This window comes from Octodon degus, unplaced genomic scaffold, assembly GCF_000260255.1.
Source record: "Octodon degus isolate 3935 unplaced genomic scaffold, OctDeg1.0 scaffold00013, whole genome shotgun sequence".
Classification (NCBI taxonomy): Eukaryota; Metazoa; Chordata; class Mammalia; order Rodentia; family Octodontidae; genus Octodon; species Octodon degus.
Window position 1 is genome coordinate 21,970,572 of NW_004524589.1, and position 11,314 is coordinate 21,981,885.

The 11,314-nt window shown below is 39.3% G+C and overlaps 1 pseudogene; it reads right to left on the bottom strand.

Moving 5' to 3' along the window:
- Window positions 1-2,138: 2,138 nt before the first annotated feature.
- On the bottom strand, window positions 2,139-3,532 carry LOC101586183 (annotated as a pseudogene).
- Window positions 3,533-11,314: the final 7,782 nt, after the last annotated feature.

The window sequence follows — 11,314 nt, forward strand, 5'->3', positions numbered from 1 at the left end:
ATTTCATGCATATGAAAACTTTCTACTTGGAAATCATGCCAACCCCATGGGTTTTTTTTTTAATTTGATCAAATTTTTTTATTCACAGATATGTTGAATAAAAGATTACATAGTGCTAAGTTTATAATGAAAAATAATACTTTCTGCCCTGTTCTTCTCTAAAACTGATGTGTACTGGCCAAAAGCAATTTTTTCTGCAATTTACTTCTACTTTCCAAATGTTAGGCTTAGATCATCATAGTATGATTTGTTAATTTTTTTTATTTTAGTTTTTTTTAATTTGGGGGGGGTTGTTTGTTTGTTTGTTTGTTTGTTTGTTTGTTTTGCAGAACCAAGAGTTGAACTCAGGTCCTTGCACTTGCCAGGGAAGCACTTAGTCCACTGAGCCATCTCCCTGGCCTCCGATTTGTTAATTTTAGGTAACATAAGTTATTGACTCTGAGGATCTAACTGATAAGGATTTTTTTTTGTGCCTATCTTCTGCTTTCTTTTACCACCCTACCAAACTGTTGATAGTCATTTTAGGTAAATTATAAGGGGATCAGTATGATTGCATAAGCATTTTCCACTGTGAAGAAACATAATACAAATGCTTGGTACATTTCACAGTGTTCTAGGTTTCTTCTGGAATTTCTCATTGTCTTTCTCTCTTCTTCAATATATGATCTTTTCCTTCTCTTCTCTTCTCTTCATTCTTCTTTTTTTAAAATAGGTTTTCGATTCTGTGCAAGCACACCGACATACCTGCTCCTGTACTATGGGCCTGTTCTTTTCCTTGGAAGCCCCCTCTCAGGAATCTCTATACTTCTATCTCAATCCAGTTATTTTATGTAAGATTACTGCATTTCCTTATAAGAGGAATGTTTAAACAATTTTTCCAGGTGTCAACCAACCTTTTTTCAAACTGGGCACACATCAAATCTAGCATCATGGGAGTTTTATTGTGAATGAAACTTTTAAACTATCAATAAAAATGCCAGGATACTACATAAAACATCCACAGGAACTTTTTTCAACTTGTTTTTGAATAGTTCACAAATATTTCCTACATACTCCATCATACATGGTACATCTATGCATATTGGATTATGTAGAAATGGTACATCTTTTTCTTGCAATTTGTATGCAATGGAAAAAATATATGTATATTTATACAAAGTTTGACTAATAGACACTAGGAGGCTGACAGTTTAATGTCTATAGGTGAGAAATGTAGTAAAAAATAATCAGATTTGATTCAGCATCCATCACTTGCTTCTATAACCAAATATTATTTTAATAAAACCCAGTGCCAGTTAGGCTTCTGGAACATACTTATACAATTTTTTTCAATTTGTAATACTGCTGCCCACTTTGGCTCTTTACAACTAACAGAAAACTAGAAGCAAGCATTTGCAGAAACAAAAATCCTCCCGGTTATTATAAGCATGACATGTATGATGGAACTTCTTCCCAAGCAATGACTGAAATCACCAGAACCGAATTTGCCAATATATTTTGCCTGTATCTAAGAGATATACTGTATTTATTTCTAACAGAGGAGCTGTTGGAAACTTAGTGTTTAGTTTAGGGGTGAATTGAGAAATTCAACCACCATTTGAAAATTGACTGTCTTTATTTTTAAAAAAATGACTACAAAAATAAATTCACTAAATTTATTTTAAAAATCATAAAACATTGCTTACAACAGAGCATTGCATTCTGCACACTGCTCTGAACTGATGCCAGGGACACGTGGACTATTGTCACTTTCCTCCTTGTCCCACCCTTCAAATGTTTACAGTGACCACACAAAGCAAGGTGTTCACAATAATTACATGAGGGGGAATTTTTTTAAACCACCAAAAATGAACAAAAAATAAAATCCACTCACTCTGCTGCTGCTTTAAAATTTCAATGTTAGTTTTTGCATGCCCTCCCCCTCAAACCTGTTTGTAAGGAACTAAAACATTACATCTGGTGAACAGCAAAGATTTCACTGTACCTCAAATGCAGAACACCTATGAAGCAGAGGAATGTTGGCTTTTTAAACAGAAGCAGATTAAAAAAAAGATTCAGGACTCCTTCAGTTGTTCACTAGTCTTAGAAAAGTTTTCTAGAATACTGCTTCACACTACAAAAAAGAAAAACATCTTTCATTAGAATCCTTCAAAATCTGCACACTGCTTCACACTGTTCTGCAGCAAATACTGTGCATTCTGTACCTGGTCCCATGTTCCTGTAATGGTCATGATCCAGTCTTCAGATCCTTCTAAGGGCTCATCAATTTCAATAGAAGCTCCTGATTCATGATGGATTTGTTTAATCCACTGCCCACCTTTGCCAATAATAGATCCAGCCAAATCTTTGGGAATAGTTACTTTTGTAGTAATAATAGGCCCACCAAGATCCCTGCATGAGCCACAACCCCCTGCATAGGAATAACCATATCCAGAGCCACCCTGTGGTTCATATGCCATCTGCCATTCTCATGGGCTCCATGTATCTATTGCAGAGCCCCAACTTTAATCAGCACTGAAACCAACCATGCCATCATAGCAGTTTCCAGGTCTTCCTCTTCTATCATAGGCCATTAGATTTCCTCCTCTAGGTGGTGGTGGTGGTGGAAGAGGAAGATTCTGAGCTCTGCTACTACCCCAGCCACCTCAACCAAGAGGAGGGGTTGGTGGTCCCCAACGAAGGCTGATATCATCATAATCTCTTCTAGAGGGAGGCATGGGGCGCCCACCTCGACCAGGAGGCATTCTGTCAAAACCATCTCTCCCCAACATAGGAAATCCTACAGGCCATCAAAGGCAGTCACCAAACATCTTGGTAAAACTACCATAATCATAAGTTTCATCATAAAAGTTGGGATCATAAGGCTGTGCACATCCTTTGATAGGAGACTCAGATATAATATCAAGGATAATCTCTATGCACTCTACAACCCTGTCAGGCTTTCCTCCAATAAGAAAAACTCTGTCAGTGGAATGAGGACAGCATCTTGGAAAAGCTTGATTGTTGTCTGAGTGTTCTCTCGAAGTACTTTGATTTTAGCACCTTTGAACCCAATAATTCCTTCTGTCAGACTTTGGTGAATTAACAGTCTCAACTCACAATCAAAGTCGCTTCCTTTACAGTGTTGGTAATTTAAGCATCCCATAGTATCAGATTCGAGTGGGAGCTTGTTGGTTGCAGTGGGTAACGGCAACTGCAGGCCCTCTTCCAAGGTAGGGATGATTTTCTTCAGAATTTCTCCAGTTGTTTCAAAATCAGCACTGATATTCAATATGTGCTCGGGGCCACTGCTGTCTGGGAATGAAACCCTGGCCTTGTACTCTGCATGGACAGCCTTAATGTTCTTGCCTCTTTTTCCAATCACTGCCCCAACGTTCTTGCTCTGAAGCAGTACTCATAATTCAATCATCTCATCGGTGTTTCTAGATCTTTTAAATGCTTGCTCCTTTTCTATATCTTCTGCAGGACATTTACCAAATTCACCATTGGTTTCAGTGTCAGGGAAGGTTTTCTCTGGCTGTTCAGTTTCCATTTTCTTGTATTAAATGGACACACCAATCTCTACACCACAAACAAGTGGGATCAGACAGGACGCCGAGGTCTGTGCAGCTTAGAGAAGTGGAGGACAAAGGCGGCCACAGTGCCTTTGCCAGGAGTGCCCTCCTCCTTTCTCATTCGCTCACTCACTCCCAATCAAGTTTTTGATGCATAGTTGCCTTTCTGGGACTTTCTTTCATCACCCTCCTGCATTTAATCTACTGTTTTCTGAATATTTTCTTCTTCTCTCTGGCTTTATTACTTTATTTTTCAGCAGTTAGCTTCTAGTTTCCTTGGAAAGAGTATTTGCAACTTAAATTTGACTGTTTGCTTCCCTGAAAATATCTCTCACTTTTTTTTTTTTTTTTTTTTTTTTTTTAACCGGGGATTGAACTCAGGCCCTTGCACTTGCCAGGCAACCACCTATTCTACTGAGCTATCTCCCTAACCCTTCTCCCACTTTATTAATTCTCTTGTTGGTTGAAGAATTCTAGATGGAATATTATTTCTCTTGCATTTATAAATGTTTTGTCCCCATATTGTAGCATGCAGTTGTACTGCCAAAATATCATCTATGTTAATCCCCAAGTCTGTATTCAACCTCTTTTACCCCATGGAAGACTTAGTGTTTTCCCTCATCATAAGCACTTTAAAGTTCCAATTAAACTCCTTGACGTGCTTTTATTTTAAATTATTAGTACAAATATTTGTGTGGGTCCTTTCTGGCCCTCTCAGGACTTAGGGATAAGAATTCTCCTTTGCTAGTATTCTGTAATATCCAGTCCCTTTATATTCTCTACATTCCCTTTCTGGAGATTTTGCCACTCATATTAGATGCTTTGAATTTATTCTTATGAATACTCTATCCTTCATTTCTTTATTTATGCCCTACTGTCTAGGAGATTCAATTGACTAATACTTTTAACCCCTCTGAAATTTCCATTTTGAATTCTGAAATCTTTTTTTTTCTATGTGTATTGATCATTTTCTATTCTCAACAGTTAATACAGTCTTCTATCTTTATTTTGTGAGTTTAGGGCTAGTCTGTGAGGTTTGTTAAAGTTTTGTTCTGTTTCCTTCTTTGCCACCATTCACTTAGATCTTTGCTTTATATCTGAAACCATCTTCAAACATATCATGGTCACTGCCTGCTCATATAAGGGAGAACAGGTGCTCTAAGCATTTGTGCAGGGATTCATTTTAGGATGATTAGAGGGGGAGTTGCCAGCTAATTTTGTAAGGGGTCTCTCCTACAGGTATTTGATATATATCCTGTTTTCCTCCTTCCCCCAGGGGCCATGCATTTGAGGAATTTTCCCATCTTTCCCATCTTCTGTGTGTGGATTTCAGGTGTACTTGATGGTTGGTAATAGCCATTGGCCCATTAAGGACATCTGTGATTTAGAAAAAGACCCATCTCCCTCCAGACACTTTTTATCTATCCATTAGAAATTCATCCCAATGACTTGATTTGGTCCAATGAGGCATATTTACAGTCATTTGCTGAAAATTCTCATATGTACACAGTGCCACAATGCAAATGTCAGCTCCTAGCACTGAGCAGTGCACACTGAGGTCCACATATGTGACAGTGTCACTGCTGGCGTCTGGAATTTGGGGCTTCTGGACCAAGGAGAATTCAGAAGGTGCAGGCCTCTCCATTAGTTTCCCAGCTGTAACCTCACATCCAATGTTCTCCCTAGACAAAAGCTCAGGTTCCACATCTGTGCAATCCAAGAAAGTAACAATGTCTCCTGTTCTGATTAGAGGAGAAGCCCAATGCTGTTCTGATTGCCCAGCAGGAGAAAGGGAGGGAGAGGACCTGGCTCAAAGAGATCCTTTGTTTGCAACCACTTGCTTGCCATCCTCTTGCCAGTTTACCAATCCTAAGCCTGTCTTTGAAGGAATAATTTCATTTCTTTAAAAATAACTTTCACTCCTACATACATTGAAGGCCATGGCTTTCTCCACCTTTCCCTAGTCTCTACCTTCTTTTGATCCACAAAATTGTTAGAGCACCATGCCTATGAAGCCTCTTCTACTCTATTTGCCTCATTATTCTTTTGGTTTGGATGGGAGCTTTTACTATCACATGAGTGATAGCTGAGAAGAACACAGACAAATATATGTGATCAGCCACCTTCAAAAACCATGAGGTCTCCTATGCCTAGTCTGAGTAGTCAACAGCAGAATATACTGGCAGATAGTAAAAGCAAGACAATAACAACAAGCCTGAGATACATTCACTGAGTATATGCTATAAGCAGAATCCCACACACAAGATCTCATTTGGTCATAAAACCATCAAAGATATATAAGACATACATTCTCAACCCTTGCAGTCTAAAGGAGGCTGAGGCAGGATGATCACAAGTTCAAACCCAGTTTGAGTAACTTAGCAAGATCCTATTTCAAAATATAAAACTTTAAGAGGGCTAAGGTTGTTCAGTGATAAGGCCCTGAATTCAATCCCTCATGCCAGGGAAAAAGTAAAGAAACTACGAAGAACAGAAGATACAAACAGTAAATGGTGAGCAGAGGTTGAGATCTAGGCTCTCAGTCACCAACTTTGGTTCCTCACTCCCTAAATCACACTGGGTCTTTTATATTTGGTTGTACTCCAAAGTCATAACAAATTTAATCCAAACTTTGTCTCAATTTTCAGTGCTCTAAAATAGTATCTGAAATTTTGAAGTCTGAGCATGAGACACTAAGCCATAATGTTCAAACATAACAAAATAAGACCATCTTAAAATCAATTTCAACCTACTTCCCTTTTGTAGGTAAAAAAAAATTTTTTTTAAATGAGTTTCAGCTAAGAAGTTTTAAATTGTGTTTTCCATTGAATCTTTCATAAGAACAAGAAAACACAATTATCCCCAACGCTTAAAAAAAAAAAGCATCCTGATAGAAAGGCTTAGCTATAATTTTATAGTTTGTAATTCTTTAAAAGTATGATTAAACATTCAAGTAAAAAAAAGTTATAACTGACATAAAGCATGAGAAAGTAATTTAAGTTTTTTTTAATTTTCTCAGAAGGCTTCTTTTATTTTCCCCTCATCTCTAGTGCTGATACAGAAATCATGAAAACCTTCAATATAATGATGGCTCCCATTGTGATTAGCGGCACCAGAGTGAGTTATCAGTGTGGCTCCCTCATGAGATTCTTCTCTGCTTGATGGCGAATTTCGCAGGCTTTTGAATCTATTCTTTTCAAGTAGTTCATAAAGAAAAGGCTTTAGGCTACCATGTTAATATCAGGCCAGAACAATTCCTGACACATAGTAGGTAATTAGTATTTTTTTTTTTCAGGGTCAATAAGTCCTTTTCATAACATGCACTATTTTTCAAAACTCTGCACAGATACTGAGAACTTTAAGTCAAGCATTGTTTAATCCCAAGAAATTTATTTAGTGGGAATAATAATAAAAAACTGGTAAGAATAATGAGATAAAAGATTTAGGAGTGATGGCATACATTTTAGAACTCATCAAAATGAGTATTTCCACCTTATGTCTTGAGACAACTAAAGGTACCACTTACTATGGAAAGTGGAATGGCTTCATTACGTATTCACAAAGGGTAATCTTAAGAAGAGCAAAAGGAAAGGTAATTATTAAATTAGATTTGAATTGAGCACTAGTGTTTTCTATGTTAATATTACAGATAAAGTTTTTGGGGGGTTGTAGAAGTAATCACACTGGGAACCTCATAAAGAAACTCAGGACATATTATTACTTTCTCTAATTTATAAATAAGGAAGTTCAGCCATAGAATGGATAAATAGCCCCAGACAACAGAGCTAGTAAGTGGCATGCTCAGGTTAGTAGGTTTTGAGTTGAAAACTCCTTCAAAGATAAGGAAAATGCATGCCTATTTCACCACTAGTGCTTTTGAGAGAAAGAGTTAGCAACCACAGAATCCGGTAAGGAAAAATTGCCAAACTGGTAATAAGTTCTGAAAGATCAAATGTGGGCCAGCAGGGACCAACTTAGAATCCTTGAGATCCCCAGGCTCTTAGGATTCTGCATTCATCTACAAGCTCTTTTGTATGTGTGTGTGTGTGTGTGTGTGTGTGTGTGTGGCCAGCTCAGCCTGGGCTGGTGCGGCATCTAGTGCTGGGGATTGAACTGCAGTCCCTGTGATTGCCTAAGCTTGCCTAAGCAGGCACTTTAGACCACTGAGCTATCTCACTAGCCCCAGAAAACAACTTTTTTTTTTTCAGTACCAGGAATTGAACTCAGGACCTTGTACTTGCCAGACAGGTGCTTATACTACTGTGCTATCTCCCTGACCCTTGCAAGCTCTTTTCTACAGACATGCCTGAGCACTAACAACAAAAATCCCAGAGGAGGCCTGGGACACCCGCTTCCCCCACTTCTTGCTACAGCCATGCCACCTCCCACTTCACTGGATCACTCTCACAGAAGCACAAGTTCTGCCTAATATGGGGAAGGAGAAGAGACTTTTCCACCCCCAATTTCAAGGCAAAATCCACCTTTTTGAACCTGAGTTGTTGGAACCCATTCCCTATGAATTCATGGCATAAACTGGGGATGTTGCTCTGCCATTCAGTACCTAATTGGCAGCTTAAGTGTTCTAGGTCTTACGTAAAAATAAAATCATCCTGTGTTGTAAGGGTGGTTTTCTTAGTTGAACAGGTATGTGGTGCCTTCTTACCTCAGAAATATTTGCAGCAGATTTTCACTGTACCTAATAATTGTGTCTAGCCTTTACTCTTTAGTATTTTCTTGCTGAAAGATACTGCTGAGGTATTGTGCAGGTGTATACCCAAAAATTCAAATATTTATAAAATATTTATATTGGCTTAAAGATCTTGCAAATCATCATGGGGAAAAGATGTATCAAAATAAATGGAAGTCACTTCAGAAACAAACAAACAAAAAAAATCCACCTTTTCTCCAAAAAGAGGGAGAAGTTTGCAGAGACAAGGTATGATGGCTGGAAATGTGAAAGTTCTAATAAAAGGTATAGTCAACTTTGAAGTCTTTGCTGAAAAAATGAGTAAGAGTCATAATGCTCTTAGCAGAGCCAACCATTATAAATTAAAAACACTGGGATCCCATCATACTGCAGAAAGAATGCTGTCATCAAGGTATCCAATAACATGAGGGCAGGGAGACTTATAAATAAATAGATTTCATTTGACAGACCTATTCTTCTAGAACTATTCTCCTGAAAGAGTTAAAGACATCCTATTGCAGTGTTTATACCAGTACAACTCTTGACAGTTAAACCTTGAAGGTGCCCGATGGTAGACTAATGGTCAACTTGCAACCCCCAGCTGAACTGAATCAAAATGATGCTGGATGTGGAAGGCCCACCTGAGGATCATTGCCAACAACATTAAAGAGCAGAACTGGAGGGCAAGATAGTGTGCTGTTGATTCTCCTGGAGAAGCTTGTCTCTCTGGCTTTTCTAATATGAAGTCAGCTGTTATCATTGGAGAAGCTCAGGACTTCATTGTTGCTAAAGATGGCTGTGGTTCTTTCTGAGGGAGCTCTGGTTCTTACCTTGAGTGTCACTTCCAGACTCCAGGGCAGATTCCTCAATCTGCTCTCATAGGTCTCTCATCCTGCTGGTGCAGACATTCTAGCTTCCACTACTGACCTGTGGGCCTTCCCAAGGGCAAATCCTTGAAACAGGCTTGCATGAGACATTGTTCTAGGCCCTAGGCCCCCAGCTGGACTCATGAAGAACACTCTTGCATTTGATTCTTTGGGTGAATATTATAAAATAATCCAACAAATTATATGTCTTGTATTAAGTCCTTTCCCTGTAAATCCTGACCAAAACAAGTCCTATACATCCTTCAATAGATGGCTAAAGAAAACATAGTATTTATAAACAACTGAGCAGTACTCTGCTCAGTTAATCAATTGGATAAATTGGAGTCATTTATAGAAAAATGGGTGTACCTTGAAATCATAACATTCAATAAAATAAACCAGGTGCATAACTTTAAATATCATATGACTTCAAGAGAAACCAAGAGTATAAATAAATTAAAGAGCAAAATAAAAGATAATAGGGAAAGCAACAAAGATGGCAACAGCAAAAGCAAATGTCTCTAAGTTGGTGCTGAAGAGAAGCAGTAACCCTGATGTGAGCACAAAGGATAAAATCTGATATGGGAACATAGATGAAAAGAAAACCCAGCTGAACTACCACCTGGTGTCTAGGAGGTGAATGAGGGGAACCCAGAGTGCTTCCTGATCTCAGAATACCATCCTTCACTCCCACACCAGCAAATACTGCAACTCAAGAGAGGATCACATGGAGGAAAGAGCCTTCAGGGATGAGTTGGGGACTGAACAGACTCAGTCACTGCTGGGAACAGTAAAATGAGTCATGCTCAAGCTTGGGGTTCAGAAAAGCTGAAACAGAACTAGGTAGAACTAATTGCCACATCCCCACACACCCACCTCCTGTGCCTGGAGAAACAGACAACAGTGAGAATGACAATAGTAATAATACTTTACCTAGTCCTCCCACATACAACTGGAACACTGTATATGGAACATTTAGTGCCCTACTCAAGACTATCAGTGGGGTCCTCTGGGGGGGAGGGCAAGTTGGGAAGGCAGCAACTCCTACCAGGAACTGCAGAGGACAGGGAAACCTGTCCTGGGTTCTGGGAAACTACACAGAGAGCAGCTCAAAAAAAAAAACCACAAGAGAGTGAGGACCCACTAACATTTTTGTAGGCGTGGCTGAAACAGACTACTGAGGACAGAGAGCTGATGAAGCTGGCTGGGCTGGTCACTTTCAAGCCACATAACAGACAAGGAAAAGCTGTAGAGAGAAAGCACAGAAACACCCACAATATTTACCCCCAAAACCAGTGAAGGCACTCAGGCCCACAAGTCTGCAGAAGATCACACCAGGAGCACAGCTCGCAACCAGACGTGGGTTCAGGGGGCACCTGTCCTCTAGGCTTCCATCAGGCAACTATCTGGCCCACAGGGGGAACTGTGTGGCTACTCAAATTCCAACAGTGATGGCAACATAGAGAGAGCTGTGTGGAAGCTTTGGATTAATGCTTGTAATGACTATGTGAAAGTTTTGAGTCTTATTTCTATTGTTATTTTGGTGTTTGTAGTTATTGTGTCCCTGATTATTTGTTGATGGAGATTATCCTGGTTGGCTCTATAAACTTTTCTTTCTTTCAGCTCTTACTTCTTTATAGGTACTGTTTGGTTTATGTAGCTTAAGTCCCAAGGTTTTCCCTTTTGACATGATCCCTCCTTTAGTGCCTCTTCTCTCATACCTTTTTACTTTCTCCCCATGATATTCTCTCTTCTCTTCCTCCTTACCTCATCTGCTTGCCTTTTGCCTCCTTCCTTTCACCTATTCAAGGGCATAAATATAATAGGGCCCTATATGAGTGATTGAAGAATAAGAATTAACCAGTGTTATAAATTAAACAGGTTTGTTTAAGGACACCTCCGAGAAATCCTTAACAAAATTAGGCTTACAGGATCCCCACAAAAACAAAAAATTAACTGTGATAGGTCAGGATTCAAAGTTTTCAAGGCACCCTGCCCCCAAACTCTCTCTCCTTTGGCCCCATGCAGAGCCAAACCAAAAACCACAGAACAGGTCCACCTGACTTTGACCTGGGCAAGCAACCACAGAAACTCTCCTTTGTTAACATTAAAAGTCCCCCACAGACCAGGTAGCCCTGCCAAGATTAGCTCTCCCTCAGTTGTTCCAGCCAATGCTAACCCTCCCTTAAAAAATCCTATAAAGCTCC